General features: G+C 37.4%; 1 protein-coding gene and 1 pseudogene across 1 annotated transcript in view; one reads left to right on the forward strand and one right to left on the reverse strand.

Moving 5' to 3' along the window:
* The first annotated feature begins 12,971 nt into the window (after positions 1-12,971).
* The window catches only part of RALYL (RALY RNA binding protein like), a 680,251-nt gene continuing 665,524 nt past the window's right edge, over positions 12,972-27,698 (forward strand). The window contains exons 1-2 of the mRNA XM_021688194.1: positions 12,972-12,993; positions 13,744-13,839. The gene's annotated coding sequence lies outside the window, so the exon portion shown is untranslated. The remainder of the gene's footprint in view (positions 12,994-13,743; positions 13,840-27,698) is intronic.
* LOC123324804 lies at positions 19,600-19,712 on the reverse strand (annotated as a pseudogene).

The following is a 27,698-nucleotide window of genomic DNA, read 5'->3' on the forward strand; positions in this document are numbered from 1 at the left end:
TGGGACTCCGTCTCAGGGGCAGAATCTGCTTGAGATTCTCTCTCTCTCTCTCCTGTTGCCCTTCCCCCCCCCCCCCCGGGGCTGTTTGTGCTCTAAATAAATAAATAAAATCTTTAAAAAGCACACATTTCTTTTTATCTACTGAGGAAGTCCACTTGTATACTTGCTGTCAAATCTAGTACTATGTGTCCTCAATATAATGCATAACTTTTTCCAACACCAGCTTATTCCCCTAACTTTTTTTTTTAAACAATGATACCTCCATTTTCCAGGAAATTGGTGGCAACAGATTATCTTTCTCTTTTATTCTCAATCTTCCAAAATCTGGTTGCAAAGTCTCTTCATGTGTCCCCTTAACACCTCTCTAATACCATTGTCACCACACTTCTTGGTTCACAAACTTGGGAGTTTCTCTAGGTGAACTACGAAACTGTCCCCATACACAGAGGGCAAGGAGAGACAGAAGAAAAAGTCAAGCCAGATTGGTAAGTGGTGGGCTTAATATGCAAGGGAACCTACATAGAAGGCTTGTCTTGGGCGGCTGCAAACTGAGTAGATCTCCGCCCCTGCCCGATAGAATCTTAAGTTTATAAAGAAGCCCTAACAGCATTCAGTCATGTGTACAGTGCAGGTGGTCTCAAATAACACATTACTTTCTCAAGCCTGCATTCTTAAAATGGCTCCTAGTAAGGGAATGGAGGGTGCAATGCACATTACAAAGACAGGGGAGGGGTAAGGAGCCTCCCATCTAGCTCAAGGATCAACCAGCAGTCCTGTCCTCTCCGTGACCTCTCCTACCAACACTAGTGAGGTGTTTTTTCTCAAGCACGGGTGATAGCAACAAACTCCTCTGCAGCTATGGTGTTCAGATTACACAGTTCTCATCAATGAGATATTTTTAGAAACTTTCTAATTCTTTTCTTTCCTATCGTCTGATGCAATACAAAATCACTTTTCTCTCTTGAAAAATCATCAGCATTTGCCTCTCTTGACCATTCCTGCCTTCTTGAAACTCTCCTGGTTTCCCTTCGTTCTGACACCTCCCTTGGCAGTCTTCTTAAATGTTGGTGCTCCTTGTGAGTTTGTTAAGAACATGAAGTGACACTGCCCGAATGTGAAGTCTGGCTCTGCAGAGTAGTGTGTAACCAGGGGCAAATCACATCACCTCTCTGTATATCACTTTCCTCATCTGTAAAATGAAATACTAATAATATCTTTGCCATATGGTTGTTACAACTTTAGCTGATTTTATCCATATTTATTAGCTCGAGTTTAGATCATTCTTGTGAGCTCCAGATAAGTATTTCCAATTATACAATGGAGATTTTCATTTGGATCTTTCACACAGACATCTTCCCATCTCTCTCTTTCCACTCCTCCCTCATCTGCCCTTACTTGCCTTCTCTACACTTCCTCCTACCTTTGAAAACTCAAAATTATCCTATAAGGTTTAGCTTGGCTATAATCATAATGTAGGGGATAAGATCGTGTGCCGAGAGAAAAGAGCAGTGAGGTGTAAAGGACTTCGGTTGAATGGGAGAAGCAGATTCCTAATGTGGAAAATGGGAGAGAAGGAGAGATAGAGAGAGAGAGGGAGGGAGAGAGAGAGAAAGAGAGAATGGGCAGCATAGGTAGGATTTGTGAAAAGCTGTACAGCTGAGATTGGACACCCTTCATCTAGAGGCACTGGGCATAACAACTGCTCCTCTCTGTCTTCCCAGCATTGAGCACAGTGTAGACAGCACTGCATGTCTGAAATAAAACTTATTTCCATGACACAAAGTGTTGTCGAAACCGACCTCTGTGCTCCGGAGCCAAAATACATAACATGAAGACAGAGCTTGAGTATAAAGAAGGAAGATAGTTCATTACTTTGCCAGGCAAAAGAGGCTGCAGCTAATGCCTCCAAGACTGTAAACCTGCCCAGGGTTAAAGGCTGAGGGGTTTTATAGGAAAATACAGGATCTGGGCGGTTTTGATAGAAATCTGATACATGTTGCCATGTCATGTCTTCAAGGCGCTCTCAGGACTAGCCTTGATGCTGGCCACCTGAGTCTTGTTACTAAGTATACATTGAGGTCAGCGAGATGTCAGTATCCATACAGAGTTCCTGGAACAAAGGATTCCACAGAAAAACAAGTGAAGGAGAGGGAAGGTTTAAGATTGAAGAAGAGAAAATATTGTTCAGTTTAAAGTCAAGCTTTGCTGAAGCACTAATGTGTATATTTTAATTTCTATCCATCTTTACATTTCTATAGGGGTTTCAAAAGAAACACGTAGATGAGCAAAGAAATAAATGAATAAATAATGATGGTACATATGCCTCTGAAATTTTTTGCCCCCTGGCATTTTAGAGGGGCACAAATTAACAGCATCTGTAAAAGTGATCTAGTCTTGGGTAATTATTACCAGAAATAAACATTTCATAATATTGTTGAATTGCTATTTGGGACAGGCATCTTGCATTGTTAAAAGGATAACGATAAATAATCTCATTCCATAGGCACATGGATTTGGATACTTGTGGGAATGCTTTTAAGCTCAACGTCCTGGCAGATTCTTTAGAATGCAGTTCTGTTAAAAATCAGAGCTGTTTGGGGGCATCTGGGTGGCTCAGTCGGTTAAGCATCTGCCTTTGGCTCAGGTCATGATCCCAGTGCCCTGGGATAGAGTCCCGTGTTGGGCTCCCCATTCAGTGGGGAGTCTGCTTCTCCCTCTGCCCTTCACCCTACTTGTGCTGTCTCTCGCTTGCAATCTCTCTCTCAAATAAATAAAATCTTAAAACAAAAACAAAACAAAACAAAACAAAAAACCCAAAAACTTTTTAAAAAATCAGAGCTGTTTTTTGTTTGGGCTGCTTCCTGAAATAATTGTCCTTAAAATGTTCCAGCCTTTCTTACTCTTTTTTGTTTTTCCTCTTGGCAGGAATCTGGGTCTTCATAGAATGCATAGCCAAATTACCTAGGTTTTTTTGTTTGCTTGTTTGTTTTTTCCAAAGCAAAACAATCGTACCTACCTACTGGTACATACCTTTCATCACAGTTTGGAGAAGTGGTCTGGTTCTCCACCTGTGTGAAAGATACATATCCGGCCCTGAATTTTCAGAGAGAACATCATTTCTACTCTGTGAACACCTGGTATCTAAAGCGTATGGATATCTATTCAGCAACACCCTCTATCAGCACTTCAAGCAACTGTCAAAGAATTCAACCATAATCTGACTACGATCCAGTACCTGGGAAAGGCTTGTTTGAAAATCTGATATTTAAGAATGTGTAGGGGATACATGCACTCCAGGTTCTCAAAAACCTAACCCTTGGGGCGCCTGGGTGGCTCAGTTGTTAAGCGTCTGCCTTTGGCTCAGGTCATGATCCCAGGGTCCTGGTATCGAGCCCCACATAGGGCTCCCTGCTCAGCGGGAAGCCTGCTTCTCCCTCTCCCATTCCCCCTCCTTGTGTTCCCTCTCTTGCTATGTCTCTCTCTGTCAAATAAATAAAATCTTAAAAAAAAAAAAAAAACCTAACCCTTCATGGTTAGAACCTAGAAAGAAATAGATTCCTACAGAAATGCTTTCACTTTAATATTAGATTCTTAATGTTTATAGAAAGTTGATATAAAGTATTTATTTGAAAATTACTCTGTTTTTATTACAAAAGCATCATTACAAAGATATAAAGCATGAGGAGAAAGTTAATCCTGCCTGGTGAACCTGTGTATTTCCCTAATCAGTCAATGCAAACAAAGGTTCAGAGGGAAACTTAATATCTTGTTAAGGAAACTTACTCATGCCATGTGCCCGGTACATTGATTTCTCTCCAACTTTTAAAGAAATATTTTGTTATTAAAAAATCTTTCTTAAAATCATTTTTTTTAAATGCAAATGAATGAAATAGGATCAATAAGCAAAGGTTTAGATTATATTTTAGTCTGAATTTAAAATATCGAGAATCTTTACATGTGATACACATTGATTCCACTTTAGTTTAATTTGAGACTGGAATAAAGAAATCAAATTCTGAAATTTTTGAATGTCTTTTATAATCCATATTGTCAGCATCTCCTGGAAAAGTGAACTGAAGCACAGGTATCTTCGAGTACATTTTCAGAGTCATGTTAACAAAGTTTCAGCTATGAGATAATGTCATCTTTTACTGTTACGCATCCCTAACCTTGCTTGAATAGTTTAAAAAATAATTCTACATAGTGGTGGATAATTTGCAAATATTCATATATTTTAGGATACCAAAGTAACATTTCCCTAACACAATAAATTTGTTTCATAATAGCAAATGAATGTTTTTATAATCATTATTTAAATTGTACACAGCTTACAGGATGTAAATGAGTAAATTGTACAAGTTTTAATAGTCTATTTACCTACCTAATCTGTTTATCTACTTGAGTGTTATACTCGTCAATTCGCTGTCATAACCACTGGATTTTTTTGATGGTAAGAAAAATACTTTATAAATGACATTTCAGTCAACATAAAATTATGATGTATTAATTTTCAGGATTTTAATAATGATCCTATCCTAGGCAAAAAAGATTCTAGTTTTATCAGTAACTCAATTCAGAAACATTTCATTAAGCAATAGAGCTTTGTCTATTCTCACTAGGTTGCTGGAAGAAAATTAGGAGATGCGTTACTTTTTGACAAAATTTTATCTGCAAAATCTCTCCTCCCCCCAAAAAGGTAGTATACTCTTGGGCGCCTGGGTGGCTCAGATGGTTAAGCCTCTGACTTTGGCTCAGGTCATGATCCCAGGGTCCTGGAATTGAGTCCCGGATCGGGCTCCCTGCTCCTTGGGAGCCTGCTTCTCTCTCTCTCTCTCTGTCTCTCATGAATAAATAAATGAAATCTTTAAAAATAAAAAAATAATAATAAAAAAACCCCAAAAGGTAGTATATTCTTGAATCAGGCATTTAAGTTTTAATTTGTTAGCCTGGTTTTCTCTTTGTTAACTTTCATTTGATGTACTATAATATTTTGATAATAGTCTTTAAAATTAATTGTGCCTCAATAAATGTTTGAAGAATGTTGATTTCTCCTTATAAGCCTTAAAACATGTTATATCTTCTGCTGGACAAATGACAAAAGAAAATTACAGACTAAGTTTAATTGTAAGAAAAACAAGTATCAGGTTTAAAGATTAAATTTTGTCTGGACTGATGAATCACAGACCTATACCTCTGAAACAAATAATACATTATATGTTAAAAAAAAAGAAGAAGAAGATAGTAGGAAGGGAAAAATGAAGGGGGGAAATCGGAGGGGGAGACAAACCACGAGAGACTACGGACTCTGAGAAATAAACAGGGTTTTAGAGGGGAGGGGGGTGGGGGGATGGGTTAGCCCGGTGATGGGTATTAAAGAGGGCACGTATTGGGCGCCTGGGTGGCTCAGTTGGTTAAGCGACTGCCTTCAGCTCAGGTCATGATCCTGGAGTCCCGGGATCGAGTCCCACATCAGGCTCCCTGCTCAGCAGGGAGTCTGCTTCTCCTCCTGATCCTCCTCCCTCTCATGCTCTCTGTCTCTCATTCTCTCTCTCGCAAATAAATAAAATCTTTAAAAAAATTTAAAAAAAAATAAAGAGGGCACGTATTGAATGATTCATGGAACACTACATCAAAAACTAATGATGTAATGTATGGTGAGTAACATAACATAATAAAATAAGACTAAAAAAAGTTTGTCTGGAATTTACATACTTTTGTTATCTCCTGGGTTTTGAACACAGTTGATTTAGGGACTACTAATAAAATATTCTGTTTAATTTTTTTGAAAAAAAAAATCAGTTACTCATGCTCTTTGAAAACAAGCAAAAAATGATATATATCAAATTTTAATGAAATCTTTTTATGTGACAATAGCAAAAAGTCCTTCATTTGATTTTATGTAATTTGTAAAGATAAATGTGTCTGAGACTGGCACTTATGTAAGGGTATGTGAGTGCTTATAATACACGGTGTGCTGTTTTTCTCTGATGTGAGTCCTAACTGGAGTGTTCGTGTATTTATAAGTTTGTAGTTTGAAATATTCATATTTTGCCCAGTGGCCTACTAGTAGATCATTATACTTTTATTTGGAAAGTCTGTGTTTGATCTTTGCTCTTGTTTTCTCTGGAGCTTTAAATGAATAAAATAACAAATAATTTACTACCCTGAAGCCAAACAGCCAAGAGCTGTGATCTTTTCAGAACTTAACAAGTTTCACCCCTCTCTACATTGAGGAGGGAGACATGCATGGGGGAAAAAAGGAATCTGGGGAACATCGTCATATATATATCACATACATAATTGACTGTTTCCTAAAATCATTTTTTAACCCAGTGTTTATTCACACATTTGCTAGTACAAAGGATGTCCATGAATCAAATAAAAGTAAAAGTCAAGGAATTAATGTGTTCATATGTCCCAACCCTTCCCCACATATATGCTCTGAATATGTATAGGAAGATAAAAGAGGTCTGAGTTCTGAGACAGAAATAAAAAAAGAGAAAAAAAAAGAAGTTAAAAAAGAGAATAGAGAATATCAGGGGAAATTAAAAATATGAAAGAGAAAAGTTACTAAAAAATAACCTATTTGGGGCGCCTGGGTGGCTCAGTCGGTTAAGTGGCTGCCTTCGGCTCAGGTCATGATCCCAGGGTCCTGGGATCGAGCCCCATATTGGGCTGTCTGCTCAGTGGGGAGCCTGCTTCTCCCTCTCCCTCTGCCTGCCGCTCTGCCTCCTTGTGCTCTCTCTATATCTCTCTGTCAAATAAATAAATAAAATATATAAAATCTTTAAAAAATAACCTATTTATTTTTCAATGAGCCCAAAAATAGAATCTGGAAGATACAGATTCATGCATACAGTATATAGAACATAACTATTTATTATAATCATTCTTAAGATTTATTTATTTTTTTGACAGAAAGAGAGAGCACAAGCAGGGGGAGCGGCAGGCAGAGGGAGAGGGAGAAGCAGATTCCCTGCTGAGCAGGGAGCCTACACAGGGCTCCATCCCAGGACCCTGGGATCATGACCTGAGCTGAAAGCAAACGCTTAACAACTGAGCCACCCAGGTGCCCCCTCTTATAATTATTTTTAACCAAATGTCTAGTCATACATTTGCTAGTACAAAAGATGTACATGAACAAATATTGATTATTCAAGTGTTCAACTCTATAGTAGAGGATTTTGGAGTATGTTGTCACATGATTTGCTATAATCTCTAAATAAACAACAAATGAATAACCCTTACTTCAAAGAAAAAAAAATCCAGACAATTAAGTTAATATTGATATTTAAATCCGTATCATCTGTAAAACCCAGGTTTTAAAAATTAAAACAAGTAAACAAAGAGAAAAAAATCAACAGGAGAATTGTAACTATAACTGTACAACATCACTATATATAAAGGAGCTACTTCATATCTTTGAGTCTAAGATCTTGTGGGTAGACAATAAAATGTCAGTTTCTCTCATACATCTTCACGATTGTTCTCCGTAGGCAAAATTAATTTTCCAATGAAATCATATGGTCTTTGTTATCAGTTGGGATCATTAGGATAAATAAATCTCTTAATTTTTAAACACAAATGAAGATACTTCTGATTCTCTCTTTCTTTTCAAAAACAAGATTTTCTCTGGTACATAGTTTCGTTAACATCAGCAAGATTGTTTTCTAGAGTTTTCAGGCAACATTTAGTTTCACTAAAGAAACATATTGTAAAGTCTGCAATATTTTTCAAATGTACTTTTTGTCACATGTCTTTTAGGACTCATCTGTATGACCTAAAATCTGTCCAGTATTTGCACTTGTCTTATATTTCTCTAATATTTTTTTAAAAGGAGATTTTCCAGGCCCCCCACCCAATGCTTTTGGTCTTACAATTTCCTTTCCTCCTTCTTCTCCTCTCTCTTTGCTTCTTCTCTTCCTTTCTTTCTCTTCATCCTCCTCCCCATCCCTTTTGCTCTTCTATATTTTCCTCCCTTTCACCCGTCACTATCATTTTCTCAATTTTTTAGCTCTATAATGTATGTAACTTTGTCATTAGAGTTACTTTTTCTGTTGCGTGGTCTTTAGCTGTCTCACTAGGTATGAAAGCTCCTTGCTGTTCCATGTTTGTCGTCTGTCCCTGGACAGAGTCTTTCAGAATCTCAGTTTCTGATTATGAGGATTTTATAACAGTACATATGTCAAGCATGTAAAACACAGTAAGTTATTCAATGGCACGTATTTTTCCTTTATATGATATTTCCCACTTTTCTTTTGCATAAATCCCTTTTCTTTTTTTTGGTTTCCTTCAGGCTTCTTATATACTTATATCAATACATAATAAAGTGTTTTAAAGTTAACTTAATATTTTTAACCTTTAGTACCTTTCAGAGGTTTATTTCTGGTTCTAGGATTACCACATTTCATCGTTAACTTTTCAAATCTAAAAGGATATCTTGGATTTACAGCTTATAAATTTACAAACTGACATATTTTATATCCTCCTTTAGAGTGAATGATTGTCAGATCAGTAATCAATGAAAAATAACAAATGGTGCAGAACACTGAACATGTCACGTGCTGCCATTTTTTTTTTCCCCTCTCTGTGCCTAAATTGTATTTATGAGGAAACTCATCAGAGTGTATATATACCCTCTTGTCATTTTTGCCAGAGGCCACTTTATCATAGAACTACACTCAATCAATTTAATGCAAAATAAATACATTCAAAGTAAGAATAATAGTAGACATATTAATTTGTTTAAAATTAATTTTCTTAGCAATATACATATTTTTAATTTGTATGAAAATAAACATGCATGTACATAAATCATAAGAAATTTTGATGTGTTTTACTCTCCATATCTGAATTTTGGATTCCATAAAATATATGAAGAGTGAAATAAGTATTAAAAATGAAATTACATAGAAATTTTGATAGCTCTTCCTTATTTTACTCATGCCATATTATATCTTTACTACTTATTTTTATATTTACTAATCATTCTTCATTTGTACAAATTATTTCATGAGTTGTGGTCTTTACAGTTACTCCAATTGAAATACTAGAAAAAATAAAGGACACCATCAAAACACGAAAAAGAAGCATAAGTGAAGGATATTCATTGGATAGGACATAAAATGAAAAAAATTTAAATTAATCAAAACAAAATCACTAAATTGTGAAAAAACTATTAAGTAAAACAAGAGAAAATGAGTTGGGGGCATTGGATATAAAAGTGTACATTGAAACCTTGATACTGTAACACATAATTTCTAAGTATATATTTATATGTAAAACATGCATATGCATATATAATTCATGTATCTTCAATATTTTCTAATGGGAAAAGGTTGAGATTATGTAGAATAGATTTCAAAATAGAGTTTTCCTCAAACATCATTTATTTGTCTTATCTTAAATTTAGTACACTTTGAGTTATGAATCCTCCATGATTTATTTCAGAATAGATATCAAAAGGAACAGTTCACAATTGCAACTTTGCTTTATGAAGTTTCTACAGTTAATCTCTGAGAATGTGACCAGGAAGTACATGACCACATCTTGTATACAGATTTTTGTTGAAGAAAAAAGTAACCTATTAATCTCTCCTTTTGAAGGTTTGTTTCTTCTCCTTGTGTTTTATGGAATCAAAATAATGCATGAAAATAACGTGTACTACTTTTTGTGATGAATAATATAGCCAATCAATCCCCATAAATTTGTTTTAGATCTACTTCGTTTATTCAGAATATTATGCATTTGTTAATTAGTATTAATAGCAGTATTTGAAAATATTTACTATCTTTCATGGGTTTTTTGGTAAATATTTTATTCTAGCTGTAAAACCAGATACAATGTTGGTTCAATCCCACTTGTAATATTATTGTATTAACCATGGGATCCTTAGAAAATTATTTTAATTATCTGATTTAATTTTCCTAATCTATAAAATGAGCATAGTAATATCAATGTCCTAGAGCAGTTACAAAAACTAAATGAGAAGCTATGCTTAGTAAGTACAGGTTCTCTTAATCTAATTTTGTGTATTCTTGGTTTTCATGGAGTGATGCAAACTAAAAGGTGAGAATGGCACATGGAAATAAAATAAGTGGAATATTCTGAGCACCATATTGTAATTATGTAAGCAAATGGGAAATGTGCAGGGAGGATATTGATGTCTTGCTTTTTCTTCAGCAGAACTGCATTCAACATAAAGGGAAGTCATTTTATTGAATAATAAAAGCCTGACAATCACTGTGATTGGCTGACGGCCATTACTGCAGTGTAATTCTAAACAGCTTGTTTTTCAAAGTTCTTCTTGCATAACTCTTCAAAACCAAGGCAATTGCCCAGGCTAGTTGAAAGTTTCAGAACTCATTTTTAAAATGAAGTTTCTCACATTTGAAAATAATGCAATATATGTTAAGGAAAAAAAAAAGAAGAAGAAGAAGAAGGTAGCGGGAGGGGAAGAATGAATCGGGGGAAATCGGAGGGGTAGAGGAACCATGAGAGACGATGGACTCTGAAAAACAAACTGAGGGTTCTAGAGGGGAGGGGGGGTGGGAGGATGGGTTAGCCTGGTGGTGGGTATTGAGGAGGGCACATTCTGCATGGAGCACTGGGTGTTATGCACAAACAATGAATCATGGAACACTTCATCTAAAACTAATGATGTAATGTATGGGGATTAACATAAGAATAAAAAAAAAATTAAAACTCAAAAAAAAAAAGTTTCTCACATTTGAACACTGCTGTGATATAAGTGATGGTAAATATGCATTGAAATAGTATTTTCTTCTTAAATTATTAGAATCAGATATTTTTTGACATGGAAGAAAAAAATTTGGAAAATTTAGCAAACTAAGTTTTAACGGCAGACAAAATTAATTCATGACTCAGAGAAGAAAAAGACCGTGTGTGAAGAGATCTTATTTAAAAAAAATGAAGCCCAACATGTTTTGCAGTGAAAAGCACATTTGATCTGTATTATCCAGCTTAAAATCCTATGATTTCCCAGTGGAACTCAAAGAGGCTTCTGAAGTTAGCAAATCCACATTGATGCATTCATCTTTTTCAGGAAGTATTTCTAATCAGCAATTCTTACTCTAATGTATGTATAATAAGTGGGTGTCGAGTTGGCAACTCACCAAAATAAATGTTTAATGACGTTTTAATGGTTATTTTAAATCTCTTTTATTTAAATTGTGGATTAATACTTAATTTGGTCATTGAATTCTGACCAGAATGTTTGAGAAACATATTTGCAGTTGAAGCTCTCTACAATGGATGTGTACTTAATTTTCAGAATTGTCCAGGTTAGATCATCTCGGATGGAGGCATTTTATCTTAAATGTCAACATTAGAAACATTGAGGTAAAGATCAGGGGCAGCAATCTGTGAACTAAGGAACTGTGTTAATTGTTCACTCTCAAACATAGAGATGCCAATTAATTCCACACAACCCAGATTCAAAGCAGCATGGAGAAATGGTCCTGATGTTAGTTTTGCACAAAAATGAAGAAAGTAGATGTGTTCCAGCGCCCAGAATGCTGATTCTTCAACAGGCAGCAATAGAATCCCAGTGCAACCAGCAACTGGCTGGTGGAATCTTTGTTCAGGCGATAGGCACCCTAAACCAGCTGCTAGGTGGAGAAATTCCTCTTTCACCCTCACCTTCAGAATCAACGGATCAGCCACCTGGGCTCCCGCGGGCTGCGCCACAGCCTCACTCCTGGTGCACGTCTCCCCCTCTCGACCGCCAAGTGCTCACTCCCTCCCAGAGAGCACTTACACAATGGACTCACTTGTTTCCCTTGAACCTCTCCTTTGACTTCCAGCCCCAGTCCACAACTTGAGCAAGAGTCAGGCAGGGGCCTCTGCCATGGAGAATGGACCCGCGCAGCCTTCCAGACGGGCTTGGAAGCACGCGCGCACACGCAGACAAAACAAACAATGCTTGGTCCACGAATGAATAAATTAACGACACCCATGCCCCCACCCATTGCTCTGCAGCCCGTTAACAGAAACCCGGAACGGGGTTTCCTAAACGAGAGATTTTGTTTTGTATTTCAAACTGCAAACATTCTTCGTTGGTGGCGGCAGAAAAGATGCTGCACGTTCTGATTGCAATAAAGATTGACTGTGGCTTAGCCCGAGACAACGCCCCCAGTATCGCGCTGCGCCAGGTTCCCTGAGAACCGCGAGGGGGAAGCGCAGATCTAGGGGAAGGGAACAGCAGAGGCAAAGGCAGCTTAGGAGGGATGAGAAATGGGAAATCAGGGAGGAAAAAAATGAACGAGTTAAATAGGGCTTTAATAGTGAAACTTCGGGAGAGAAAGGGGTGGGATCTCTCCCCGGGTAACTACCTAGAGATTTAAAAAAAAGAAAAATAGATGAATGAATAAGCAAGTGGCAAGCAACAACAACTTTGAGGTGAGCAGCAAGTTGTTCACCTCCTCTAAGGCGTGTGAACAGCACACCCAGAGCTGCCCCAGAACACGCGCTCCCCATCGGAGGCGGTGGCGGGGTGGGGGGTGGGGGGAGCGGGAGCAGCAACAGCAGCAGTAACAGCGGCAGCGGCGGCAGAGGCAGCGGCAGCTGCGCGCCTCCGGCCCAACCCCGCTCCGCTCCCCCTCTCGCCGGCGCCCTGCCTGTCTTGCGTGTGCGTGTGCGTGTGCTCAGCCTCAGCGTGAGGGGCACCTGCTCGTCTGGGCTCACAGCGGAGGCAGCCTCGCCGCGAGCTGCCGCTGCCGCCCCTAGTGCTGCCGCTCCCAGGCGCCGGGCTCGCCGCCGCCGCCGCCTCGCCGCCGGAGTTGGGCTCCGTGGGGCTTCCCCCCTCGCAGCCTCAGTCCTTCCAGGCTGCCTGCAAGTCAGCCTGGCTCCGAGTCACGTGTCAGTGCCCGAGGCAGAGACTGAGAGAAAAAAACGCGCTTCATTCCTTCTTCCACCGCCATACTGTATTTTATACTAAATCTCATTTTTATTCCAACATTTTACTCCCGCTCGGTGAGTACCTTCTCAGTGGCATTCTTGTCCTATTCTTTTTTTTTGTCCTTTTTTTTTGTTTTTTTGTTTTTGTTTTTCTTCTTTTTTTTTCCACTTCTTTGATTATTGTTTATATTTGGGAAAGCTGGAGGAGCATGGTTTTGAGCCTTTTCCTGAATCCAAGTTTTTCTAGCATGAGATGGTTCTGTAGACAAGGCGCTGTGTCTGGGAGTCCGCGGCGACCGTGCCCGCTGGGAGCGACTCCCAAGTCCAGCAAAATATGCAACTGGTTTTATGGAAAAAGCGATGTGAAGTATGGTGCCTATTTTTTTTTCCTTTGTAAAAATAAAAAGCATGTTTCTAACTCTTTTTTTTTTTGCATACTCTTTTTTCTGATAAGATTTTTGTATAGGTGGGATTTTACGGCAGTGTTTACAAGTTTGTGGTTTTGCAATACTGGTACAAACCACTGAGCAAAAAACATTAATTTTCTATCTTTTTGTGCCGTTTTTGGAAGCCGGTGAGAACAAATTCGTTTTTTTCCCTCCTGTTTTTGACACCCATTCATAACATGAAACTTTTCTTGCAGCTGGTTACTGGGATAATTTTTAAGCAAAATACTTTTTTCCTCCTTTATATTAACTGTGACTTTTGCACATTTGAATTTTTTTAAAAACCGAGATAATTTTATGATAGATATCCTGATATCTATATATTATCCCTTCTTCCTCCCCTTCCCCTCCCCGTAAATCAATTTTCAAATGATGGCAGTGGAAGGTTTTTCTGGAAAAAAAAAAAATGAAGTGCGGTTTGGTTTCCTTGTCAACGGAGGATGAAGTGAACAGCTGAGCAGCTCGCAGAGAGCAGGTACTTGGTCCCCTTGGAGGCGTTTCCCGGGTTTGCAATGGCAACACTGGTTCTCGCAAAGAAAGCTGTGTGTGTGTGCGTGTGTGTGTGTGCGTGTGTGTGTGTGCGCGCGCGCGCTGGCGCGCGCTCCCGCGCGCGTCTCCGGGCAGTGTCCGAGCCCGCCGTGGGGAAAGCCGTGCCCGGAGCTAGGGAAAGCCAAAGTCCGTTCCCTGCCTCGGGATCCTTTTTGGATGTGCGCAAAATACAGTCCCTCCCCAGGCTGCGCCCAGGTCATCTCCGCGGCGGGCGGTGTCTGCGCCGCCGGCGGTGCCGGCTGGGGACGCGGGCCCTGTAAGTTCTTCGAGGGCCACTTGCGGAGCAGGAGGGGCGAGGGCCGAGGACGCGGCGCGGGTCGGCTGGGGCGGCCCCTCGGAGCGCCGGGGAGACGTGGGGAGAAGCGGCAGGGGCAGCATCTTCCGAAGGGGCTGGCTTCTGGCCACGCGGGCCGGGAGCTCGAGACATTTCCAGATCCCTGAGGATGGCACCAGCCCCCTCACGCTCAACTCCTGCTCCTCCTCTATGCCACGAGTAAACAACGCAGTAGGTCTTTCCCAGCCCGTTGTGCTTGTTCCGAAGGGTTTTGCTTTCTTAGTGGTGTTGTCTTTGGATCTTTTCTTTCCCTGTCGTGTTGCTTTGGTTTTAAGTGCTCGCTGGCGTCTTCCAGGGGTTGGGGAAATAGTTAACTTTCTGTGGTGGTCAGTTGGGTTTTAAATTGAGGCTGTAACTGTTAGTTTGCATTAATGAGACTACACCCCTTAGGTACAAATTAGCCTTTTATTTAAGTTTTAAAGGGACAACAGCGTTTTTCCTATTTTTAACCACCTGATCAGTGGTTCCAGAGGTTTTCCCCTGAGAACTGAGCACAGGGCAAGGGGTCGGGGTTGGTGATGGTGTAATTGATTTCAGTGTATTGGTAGCATTACAGTACTCGGTGTTGACGGTATTCTGTGGAGTTTAAGATATTTTATGATTGTCCTGTTACATATTTCCAGTATCATCTAGCACTGCTTTTTGGAGACGTACCAGTTGATAATAAAAAAGCTTTTTCTGTACTTAAACACAGTGACAGAATCTGCTGGAAAACTTGCTGTCCAAACAAATTTCTTGTCATACTTTAAATCTTGAAATCTGGAGGGTAACTATTATTTAAATGATTTGATTTTGAAGCTCTGATGTTCTTTCTTTTTTTTTCTTAAATGAGAAGTTTAGCCTTAAATTTGTCATATGTATATAATTTGAATTCTGTTAAAGTAAATATGAAGCAAAGGAAATAACTTTTTACTTCTAAAATTAAGTTTTCTTCTAGAGTATCTGTAGACAAAACAAATACCAGCATACAAAAGGGCCCGTAACAAATGGGTTAATTACTTAAACTATGGCTTTTAAAACAAATATTTCTGTAAGTCTGTCACCTCAGCTGGTGGAATGAAAAGTTTTATGCCTATATTTATTTACTCTTTGTGGTGAAAGAGTTAGGAGTACTAATGATCATTTATCTGTAGAACATTAAAATTTATTTCAATGTCTAGAAAGCTTTTTAAAAAAAAATTCACAGTGCATTCTCAGTGGTGTTTGGAAGTTACAGTTGAGTTATTTTTGTACTCTGGGTAGCTTTTCTCTGTTAAGAAAGTCCTGTTGCATTTATATAAGGAAGACAGCTCATGTCCTGTCTGTGGACTACCAGACTTGATATCACGAAGGGTATAGTTCTAAGATTTGGCACAAATATTGTTACTACTAAGCTTTAATTTTTGATGTGTGTGTGTGTGTAGTGAGCCCATTACTACAATATAATCTTTCATATGGTTTAAGCAGCTAGCAAAAGCATTTAAAAAGCCACTTTTTAATCACTTTTATCATAATGTATATAAATAGAAGTGCTCATTTATTTAAAAAGGCAAGTGAATGCATGTATATAATATTTCTTAGCAGTTTATATGTACTGTAAATCATTAAGTTCTTTTGAAAAGGAGAAACAGGATGAGTAGAAAGAAAAAACTTGAGTAATCAAACCAGAATTTTCATTTAGAAGACGAGTTGCTGCCCTGAGGTGGGGGTAATTGGGTCTTAAGATTGGAGCAGTGCTTGAGCTGTACTGTATGATGTTTCCAAATGAGATTGAAACTATAATGGGGCAGATGAAGATGTTCATAGCATTTTAATGTGGGAACAAATATGTAGCTGTGCTTTGAATTCTGTAACTAAAGATCATACTAAGAACCTTTAATTCATGTTAGGTTTTCATTTATTTAATAGTCATAGTTCATTTTATTTCATACTTATGTTAAATTCTATTACATGCAAATTTTTGAAATTTCCTCCTTCATGAATATACTGGGAATTCTACAACTCTTTAAACTGGTCACCTAGTCTATGTGTGTTTTGGTTTAAAATCTTTGCACGTAGTATCCTAGAGTTAGCACCGCCTACTGGTTTCTTATGGAAAAATAATGTTGTTCTTCCATTTAGTAAGCAACCCACCCAGATTCTGATCAGCTTAATCACGCAAATTATTTTCAACTGCAGGGAGAAAGGGTCTGGGAGGTAGAGGTGATGGGTGAGGGTAAGAAGATGTATAAATTAAATTGGTTTTTGGACTGTTAGCCGACTTTGAGAGTTTCATTTAAATTTTGGCAAAGAAATCATCACAAAGTTAAAACAACTGTTAAATTTCCTAGAACTTTTCTGTGGGATGCCGACATTTGGACATTTTGAAAAATCCTGGATTACTGAATTAATTTTACAGTTTCTGTTCCAGTCTTGAACATTATAGAAAAAGAAACCGTTAGTTGGAGTCCTGTCTTAAGTGTGTGGTTTGTCCAAACATTTTTGAATGAAATTTTCATCATTAAAAATAAACATTTATTTTTTTCCTTATATTTACCCTTATATGATTAAAAGCAAGCAAGTAGCACACTTATTTTTTTTCTTAGTTTGCATGAGGCAGCCACACTGTGGTGGTGTTACGTATGAGGGGGAAAGTTTCAAACACATAATTTATAGAAGCACTCTTTATATTCTTAACCACAAAAAATATACTGCCTTTTTAAAAAAAAGATGGCCAATTTATTTTCTCTAATTTTTATGAAAGGCTACTGTTTAAAAGAGATACTATATTTATGCAAACAAATGATGCCTTTAGAATATAAGAATAATGAAATAGAAAAGTAATGCACATACATATGATATGCCACAAATATTGTATTTTCCTAGTTAAAAGAATCATGTGCTATATGAATAACTGTTTCTTAGGTAAAATAGTCATTTTTTAAATGAGCTAATATAAAGCGTATGGAAAAGCTCCGATGTCTGTTACATTCTTGAATGCATTCCTCTTGAGTAAGAGTATGGTCATGCTTTGTTTACTCTTTACTGGTATTCCAAGCAACTAATTATACAGTGCATCAAATCAAGTAAAGCTCTACATTGGAAGTAGAAGAGGAGCAGATATTTAGAATAGTTTGCATGAAAGAAAGGAAATTGAAGAAAACACATTATTTAAATTTATTTATTCTTTCTGACTTTTGAAAACTTTTATTTTTATATGCTTATTAGCTGTGATTTTAAAAAATACAGTCATTTCCTCACTTCTTCTATCATGTTGTCATTAAGAAAATTCTATTTTGTGCATAAAAAACTGCAATAATGATGAATTTTATTCCTGAAACTTGTTTATGGAGCTCTGGAATATAATTAAAAACTAATTTAAAAAATTCCTCACTGATCTGAAGTTATTGTTATTTTCTTATTCTTTCATATTATTATTATTATTTGCTATTTCTAGTGACTTGCACAGGTGCCTTTAAAATCCCATTTTCATAATTTAATATGATTTTTTAATTGAATAAATATCTCTTTAGTAATTGGCAGTGGCAACATAAACTTGCACATTTTTGATGACGGGGCAAGTCATTTCACTACACCATGATTTTGAGAACAATAATTATGAAATAAAATGTATGTACCAAAAGCTAGTTACACATTTAGCAAGTGTTATGTAAATATAATATGTGTAATCACTCTTATTTTTATTATTAAATTTTGACCTGTGGAAGAGATATATCTAACCCAGCCATTGCCAGCTTCTACTAGTTTTACTTTATTCTTCTAGATTTTAGTTTTTCAAGAAAATATTGGGGCATTTTTTTTGTCCTTGTTGCTGTTCATTTGTTTTGTTAGACTTCTGTTAACAGTTAACTTATGGACAATTGATTTCGTGTTTTTGTAATTCTCTCACAAATTAAACTTTTTTGTTTGTTTTGCATTATCTTGCTGTTTTCTGGGGCTAAAACCTAGAGAATATAAATGTGTTGATTTCATTTTCTATCCATTCCAAGCTGCAGAGAAGGCAATGGAAGAACTTATTTAGTGTTTAGGATAAAAGTGTTCTAGACTGTCCTTGGAGACTCTTCAGCTGGGGTCAAGGCTGTAAGATTTATTCCTTGGATCATGTATAAATCTAAGTGGAGAGAAATATAATGGAGAACATGGGAACCTTGTCCTGCTTTTCCGAAAGATGCAATGGAATGCATCATTAAGCACCCTCATAATAAAGAAAAATTCGAGATTTTATTTGCATAAATATGTTTTATAACATTACATCTAACTCATCAATTTCTTTCTATATATTTTACTTAAAATAATATAGTTGAATATTTTGTCTAAATTTTAAGAGTGGAAATTAATTGCATTCATACAGAATCCATGTGTATAGATACACATTTTGATAGTTATATGCTAAATTGTTAAAGGTACAACATATTTTTGAGTCAGTTTGGAAATTGTTACCAGATTGGAGTAGGCAAGGGCTATGTTTTCTTTAATCAAGATGAGCGGGACAGAAAAGTAAGACTAACATTTATTGATGTATCAAATGAATGTAGTTCCATTTGTTCTTCCATGAGTAGGTAATATCATTATTTTACATTTTTGGGGAAGCTGAGACTTAGATATGTAACTTGTTTGAAGCACCACAGGTAGTAAAGGGGAAGTGACAGGAATGTCCGAATTGATACCTTATGTCCCTTCTGTACAGGGATGTTCCATTTGTGGAGAGAATTTTGTTTGTTTTGTATCAGCTAATCTAAAACAACTGCTGCATCTTTATTCTTGGTACATAACTTAAAACTACTGCAGTCACTTCTAGTAGTAAGTGCTGTGGCCAAAAATAATAGAAAATGGCACCATTTACACAGAGACATTTACTGGTCCTGAAAGGACTTTCAAGTAGCCACAACATCACAAATCTTTCCATGACTCTAGGATTTTCTAAAGAGAACCAAATCATGGAAATTTGTCAGGAGCCACTGGTACTCTATGGTCAAGACAAAATTAGATGGTTCAACATCTACAGGTGGCTTTCTAGATGACCAGGGGGAAACACTCAACAAATATTTACTTACTAAGTACAAAGTGTAATCTATACTTGAGGCTTTTGCAGTGTGAAGTGAAAACTTAGTCTTCTGCACAAGGAAAACAGAACCACCAATTTTCATAACACAGCAAGTCTATAAATATAGGTGTCTCTTCTGTCTACCAGCATCTCACTATCAACATCATCTCCACCTCAGAATTCACTGTTAACACATATTTGGATGTCACAGTTTCTTCAAGCTCATTTTATCCATTTGTTAATAACATAAAACACATATAACTGAAAGATGTTATTTTTAGGATACTGTTTTTAATTGTTTCAGATGTGTGAAAAAGTCTTCCATTATTAAGTAGTTTCCTTGGAACATGAAAAGTGGTTATTTTTCAATAAAGAATGGGAAACATTAAACTGATAAGAACAGATACTACACTTGATCTTAGCCAAAAGGCCGAGAAGCGATAAGAGTGGGAAACATAAACCACCGTGGAGGTAGTGTAAATGAACGTGATGAAATGGATTGCAAAGATGATGGTAAATCTGCAAGTCCATAAAAACAGTGGATCTGAAGGCCAAGGCAGAAGGACCCTTAAGATCTGCCTTTGTGTTTGGAATCTGGATAACTCGAGAACGAGTGGTATAGGGGTGCCTGGGTGGTTCAGTCCGTTAAGGGTTTGACTTCTGAACTTGGCTCAGGTCATGATTTTAGGTTCCTGAGATTGAGCCCTGAGTTGGGCTCCATGCTGGGCATGGAGCCTGCTTAAGATTCTCTCTCTCCCTCTCCCCCTCCCCCTCCCCCCAGCTCTCTCTCTTTCTTTAAAAGGAAGGAAGAAAAAGAAGGAAAAAGAGGAAGGAAGGAGGGAGAGAAGGAGGAAGGAAGGGAGGGAGGAAGGAAGGAAGGAAGGAAGGAAGGAAGGAAGGAAGGAAGGAAGGAAGGAAGGAAGGAAGGAAGGAAGGAAGGAAGGAAGGATGGAAGGGAGGGAGGGAGGAAGGAAAACTAGTGGTATAAAACAAAACCAAAAAATAAAAATATCTAGAGAAGAAACTGACTTGCTGGGAGAATGGTTCAGCTTTGGACATATCACTGATTTGAAGTTCCAACATTAATTCCTGGATAAAATGACCAATGTGCAATGAAATTCAGCTCTAAAGCTGGAAAACATGCTGAAAGATAGAGATATTACGAACTCATTTATGCCAAAACTTTAGGAGGGAATAACTCATTCAAAGGCAAAAATTTGGGAAACACCTGCATTTTTTTTGATTGGATGTAAAAGGATCTGGTTAAAAGCAGAAAAAGAGGAAGAGGAGAATACCCACTGAAGCTTAGGAAAATGTGTGTGTGTAAAGGAGAAGTGTTGTTCAATAGGGCTAATGCTTCTTAGGCTTATAGGAAGGTGAGGCTTGAGAAGTGTGGGAATGGTGGGTGGAATCTGTAATTAAAATCCACTGATTTTAAAAAGGACCTGAATGAACTTGAACAAAGGAAAAATTCTGGATATGATGTGACAACATCATAAAGAGGTCAGTCCCTAAGATTGTATGTGTCACATACTTTTGTATGTGTGTTTCTCTGTGTGTGTGCATGTAACCGATCTCAATAGAAAGACAATAAAAAGTTTTCCTGGAACTAGGTAAGCTGATTTTTAATTACATATAGAAAAATAAACATGCAAGGATAGCCAGGATAATTCCAAAAAAGAAGAGCAAAGAAGGGGCTAAGCTATCACATATTAAAATATAAAGCTTTTAAAAATAAATAAATTTACTAGCTCTGTCTCCTGAAAAAGTCTTCTAAACAGTGTCTCTGGTTGCAGTGAGCACATCCAGTGCACAAATTGTGGTTTCTAAATACCATTTCCTACTCAAGGGGACCAGAGCTTTTTAGATAACTGGCTGATTTTAAGTCTAGGCAGAAAAAGTACAAGTGGATATCTCATTGTGCCAGAAAGTAAGGAAATGTCCAAAGATGAGTAAGATTGTGTCAACTTTATTTGTAAATTGTAACTATAAATGAGAGCCAGTTTGAAGGGCCTTCCCATTGCCAAATTCAGATAAATTTGAACATCAAGTGTTGTTGGTTTGCAACCTCAGGAGTTTCTTGGGTGAAATTTGAAACTGGCCCCCATACTCCGAGGGTAAAGAGAAACTGAAGTGAAAGGCACATCGGTCTAGGTTGTAGGTGGCAGTTTTAATAAGCAAGAGAATTTGCATAGGGTGGTCACAAGACAAGTAGATCTTTGGTTTTTTTTTTAATTTTATTTTATTATGTTATGTTAATCACCATACATTACATCATTAGTTTTTGATGTAGTGTTCCATGACTCATTCTTTGCATATAACACCCAGTGCTCCATTCAATACGTGCCCTCTTTAATACCTATCACCAGGCTAACCCATCCCCCCACCCTCCTTCCCTCTAGAACCTTCAGTTTGTTTCTCAGAATCCATAGTCTCTCATGGTTCATCGATCTTTGTATCTATCCACCAGAATCTCAAAAGTTTAGATACCTACCTTAGTGGGGTTCAGTCATGTATCCAGTCGGGATGGGCTCAACAGCACATTACCCTCTTAAGACTGTGTACTTGAAGTGGCTCCTAGTGTGGGAATGGTGGGTGAAATGTACATTTCAAGGATAGGGGAGGAGGTAAGGAGCATCTGATTGCCTGGGTCCAGCTGGAGGGTCAACCACCTGTCACATCTTCTCAGTGACCTGCTCCAACAAGAGTGACTGTAACAGTTTGTAAAACATTGAGTGAAGTAAAATCCATGAGTCCATAGTGAAACTCAAAAACAAACAAAACCCAAAACAGGAAATAATTCTGATAATAATTAAATTGAAGGAAATGGTTAGCCTGTTTTTCTAAGGAAGTACTCTTTTCTAGTTGATGAGGGACCAATTCTTTACAAAACGATGTGGGTTGATTTATGTAAGAGATGCTAGAATTAGAAAATTAGTTTATAACTCCCAATGAAATAAATAATTCTGTCAAGAATCATCAACAGGTGCTAAAATCATTAGTTAAAAGTATTTTGGGCAGTAACGTATTCTCATGGTGCTCAAATATTACTTCTTAATTGCTTCTAGCTATTGTCTTTTTAAATAACTAAGTTATCAACCCTAGCTTCATTAATAGAGAGCCTGATGCCATAAGCCTCCTGATGGATGCAGTATCAAGTCTCCATCCGGCACCAGTTTTGAAATATTGTTGCTAGAATGTTCAAGCTGAATCTAATAAAACCTGTTTAAACTTAACTTTCAGTTTACAGAAAAAGAGAAGGAAAGAGGAACAGGTTAAACTAAACCTTGAGGAAAGAGACAAATTTCCAAGTTTTAGTATTCTGCATTGAACATACCAGACATGTGGCCTAGTTTCTTCAAAAGTTTCACACCACGGTAGGGAGAATTTTCCAGATTAGAAGAGAGTAAAAGTCGGGGCGCCTGGGTGGCTCAGTTGGTTAAGCGACTGCCTTCGGCTCAGGTCATGATTCTGGAGTCCCAGGATCGAGTCCCACATCGGACTCCCTGCTCGGCAGGGAGTCTGCTTCTCCCTCTGACCCTCCCCCCTCTCATGTGTGCTCTCTCTCTCTCTCTCTCTCTCAAATAAATAAATAAATAAATAAATAAAATCTTTAAAAAAAAACTTTAGAAGAGAGTAAAAGAAAAACAAATGCAATACTGGAAGCTGTATTTGATCCTATTTTAAAAAAAGAAACAGGCTCAAATCTTGGTAGAATTGGGGAAATTTATATATAGGCTAGATAATAAATGATATTAGGAGATGCAAGCTGAGTGTAGTGATAAGTGTCATGCGTTCTTATGAGTCATCATCAAATGTGTGTGTGATGTGTCTGAAACAAATCATCATTTGTTAATTTTTGAATGCAAGGAGACGTTATGCAGATTTCATTGTACTCTTTCAGATTATCCGATTTTTTTTTTCAGTTAAAATGTTGAAAAATCCATTAGTTGTCATTGAGAAAAAATATGTATATTAGAATTAAACAGAAGCAGAAAGAAGTCCCGTTGCCCATGTTTAAGGTCATTTGGGGTCTTGAAGATATGAAGACAAGAAGTAAATGAAGTTTAATGCTAATCGTGGGACTGAGATATTATTCAAGGAGTAATATTATTGAGTAAAGGGTATATTTTTAAGCCAGAATAAAGAAAATCTGAATGCATATTTACTTTTTTCAGGATGGAATCCCCTAGCAAGAACAGATGGAACTGTAAGGATGAGCATGGTAATTTTCAGGAGCAAGTTTCAGAATGTTCTGAGGGGTTAGTGTGATCAGTGCTAGCACAAGAAGATGTTTGTGTATTAGAAGAGGAAAGAAATTCAGTCAGTTTATTAGTTAACTGAATTCCTTATTTATTCAGCTGTGTGCTGGAGGATGGAGATTCAGTGGTAATAAGACTCCATGCCTGCAGGGAGTTTGGCATGTAATGGTGACTTTACTTTAGTCTTCTCAGGTTAAGTGCAAGGTCATACATTGAGAAGAACTGGTATGGGGATAGGAGCTTGGAGAATATAGCCAAGAATATGCAAGAGGTCTGTAAAAAAGATTCTAGAGCCATAAGGGGAAACTTGGCAAAATTGACAACAATTTGTCACATTTTAGTCAAGACAATTGCATCACTTTCTTTAGCAGTACTTAGTCTATAATCTGAATGGGTCTAGCAAACAACTGAAGTTTACTTGATGAGAAGATTAGCAAGGTACGCATAATGCAAAACAAAGAGCCTGGCTTTCTAACATAGTATGTTATAGAAAAGAAGGGCCATAAATTTGGGCTGGGAAAGGGGACAAGGTCAGCTCCAGGAGATGAATGAACTAAGAACAGGTTAAGAATTGAGAGCCTGAAGTCAGGATGAAAACTAATAGCAAGTTTACTATTTTTAATAGAATGAGAAAGGTGCAAGGATGGATGTCTTTGGTCAGAGGAGAATATTATTCTTCCAGATTTTGATAGTGGAACAGAGTCAAATATGAACACATTTTAGAGTTTGGGAAGGCATGTGGCTTACTAAGGTTGCTGATATTGAGAAGTTAAAGCATTGTGAGGAAAGGCTGAGTGTTAAAGTGTAATTTAGAAAAAGGATTTTTTTAAAAGATTTATTTATTTATTTTGAGAGATAGGGCACATGTACTTGAACAAGGGGAGGGGCAGGGGCGAGGATCTCAAGCAGACTCTGAGCTGAGCTCAGAGCCTCATGAGGGGTTCGATCCCAGGACCCAGAGATCATGACCTGAGCCATAATCCAGAGTCTGATGCTTAGCCAACTAAGCCATGCAGGCGCCCCTAGAGAAAGGATTTTTTAAATCCATAATTGCAGACAGGGAAGAAGGTGGAAAGGAAAACTTTAAAACGTGATAAAAAGTACCAATGACATTTCTAGAGGTTTATAATTAACTGATGTCATAAAGGAATTTTTTTTCATTTATGTAGGATTTTAGTACTCTCTTTTGGAACATCATAAAGAGAGCTGTAGATAAGTAATGTTTGCATTTATCTTGATCCTATTTGGTTAGAATATTCAGGGAATATAGAAATAAACTCTGCAATGGTTACTGCAACCCAAGTTGAGTTTTGTAAGAAGTTACTGATCAGAACCAGGGAAACTAATATAGGATACTACACTAAAATACTTCCTAAACATAATAGTAAATGATTCAGACTTAAAGAAGGTTATAAAGTGTTTGTTAATATATTTCTTTTGTCTAGTTCAAGATTTTTTTTTAAGTCAGAAGTCCAGTTAGGTAGACAGACAATAGCTATTATTGCTGGATATGTTGCTGTAGCTGCTATGACCTCATTCCATTTATAGATCATCCGTTATGGGTCAGACTGACTGCTAAGTGCTTAGTCATATTGTGCCTCATCTTTGTTACACCCTGGAAGAATGTGTTATTATCCCAGATAGTAATATCTGGGAAGACATTGAGGATCAGACGGATGGCTTGTCAAAAGTGCTGTCAGATGTCTGACTAAAGATCTGAACACAAGCCTTTTGCTCCACACTTACACCAACATGCCTTCTTTAAAAAATGGAGAAAAAGATACTTGATTTGTACATCATTAGGTCAGTGACATTTGTCTAATAAAATAGGCACCTGCACAGCAGCTCCCTACATAGGGAATATTTAAAAACACAATGCTTTTATTCAGAACTGTGCTGCATCATTCGCCATTCTTGTCCTTCTCATAGTCTTCGGTAGTGTTTCTGCTCTGAGCGTAATTGTGATTTTGAACACTTGTTCATTCATTCTTCCACTATACATTGGGAATCTATTGTATCTAAGTGTGTTTTAGGAGGTTTAAAAAAAAGTTGAAGAACAAAACAAGACACAGACCCTGTCCTCATGAACTGACAACCTACTTGAAGGAAATGGTGCATGTGAAAAGAGACCGTAAGGTAATCAGAATTAAGAAAAGTATAGATGATTACTTATGGTTACACAGATTATTAAGGCACTTGAAAAATTTGGAATGCAGTGCCTCTCTCTTTCTCCCAGTGACTTTGCAAGGTCCTCAGATTGGGAGATTTGACAATACTCTGGATATTGTATCCAAAGTTAGGAATACGTGAGCGCATACAGGAAAATGGGTAGCAGGAAAAGTAAATAGGCCAATGAAGAGGACAGCAGCAACCACAAGATTTTGAGAGGGCCATCTGGAAAGGAAATTGGAAGATGAAAAAGAATGATAAACTTTCGAAGAAAAAAAGAGGTCAGCAATAAGGAGGTACAGTTAATATGAGTATATGACTTTGTATTCATATTTTATTCATTAAAATAAAGTTCATTGTTTGGGAAAATGAATTTTATTTTGGAATATATTGAGATTATTCAAAATTTCAAATAAAAACACCTTATTAGAAACTCTTAAGTACTATAAAACATATAAAAGGAGTTCAGAAATATCTATGCATTTAGATGCTTTAGGTGGACAACAATGTACAGTTGACCCTTGAACAACACAGGTTTGAACTGTGCGGGTCCACTTATGCATGGGTTTGTTTGTTTGTTTGTTTGTTTTGATCAGTGCAGTACAGCACTGTGAGTGTATTTTCCTTACGATCTTATTAATAGCTTTCTCCATCTTAATTGTAAGAATACAGTATATATGATCAATAACATACAGAATATCCATTAATCGACTGTTTATACTATTAGTAAGGCTTCTGGTCAAGAGGCTATTAGTAGTTAAGTTTTTGGAGAGTCAAAAGTTATATGTGGATTTTCAACTGCACAGTAGTCAGAGCCCCTAACCCCTATGTTGTTCAATGGTCAACTGTCATTTTATTAATAATTTAGATTAGTGGGGTGCCTGGGTGGCTCAGTTGGTTGAGTGTCTGCCTTTGGCTTTGGTCATGAACTCAAGGTCCTGGGATTGAGTGCTGGGTGGGGCTCTCTGCTCAGTGGGGAGTCTGCTTCTCCCTTTACCCTTGCCCCCCCGTTGTTGCTCTCTGTCCTGAAAGAAATAAAATCTTCTAAAAACTAGTGAACCAATAGTATGAAAATACTTTGTTTTATTTAATCTCTGAGTGTATTCCATCATGTTTGTAATCTTTATTTCAGAATTGCTAGAGCCTTCCTTCCTTATTCCAGGCCTCCCTCCTGTCATTGTTGCAACTGTAGAAAAAAAAAAAATAACAAAAAAGGAAGTGTAGAAGAGGGAAGAGGGGAAATAAAAAGGAGGACAACGGGAAGACATTCTCGAGATCAGCACTGCCCAGGTGAAAGAGAAGGCAAGCCAGGAAAACAAGCCATCATGTGTAATTTTAAATTTTTTAGAAGACACATTAAGAAGAAAAAAGAAACATGAAATTAATTTTCATAATATATTTTATGTAACTCAGTTTATCAAAAATGGTTATTTCAACATGTAATCAATATAAAATTATTTTTTTAAACATTCTGCATTTTTTTTGGTACTAAATCTTTAAAATCCAATTTGTATTTTACACGTAGAGCACAGAACTAGCCAAGGTTAAAAAGTGCTCAATAGACACGTGCTGGTAGCTATGACTAGGAAAAATGCAGATCTAGAGGGTTCAGAAGTCTCAGGATTATGTCATGCTTTAAAATTTCTTTGATGTCTTGATCCTTAGCAGAGATTAGCCAAGATATATTTTGATATACTCTCTGATTGTCTCAATTTTAGCTTTCACTTTTTATTAAAATCTAACCTGAAATCCACCGAAGTTCATTTTTGCTAAAAAGTAATCTCGGGGCGCCTGGGTGGCTCAGTCGGTTAGCATCAGCTTATGGTCAGTTGGCTAAGGAATATTAATATTTGCTCAATAAATATTTCTTGAAAATTTGCTTTGCACCATTCTTTGTGTCACAAGATACTCCATAATGTATGAGAATGGAGATTTTGGTGTAGAAGGGGCAGACGGTGATAAATTCCCTAAGAGGTAAAAATATAGTTCAGGGTTAA

This window comes from Neomonachus schauinslandi, chromosome 4 (genome assembly GCF_002201575.2).
Source record: "Neomonachus schauinslandi chromosome 4, ASM220157v2, whole genome shotgun sequence".
NCBI classification, from domain to species: domain Eukaryota; kingdom Metazoa; phylum Chordata; class Mammalia; order Carnivora; family Phocidae; genus Neomonachus; species Neomonachus schauinslandi.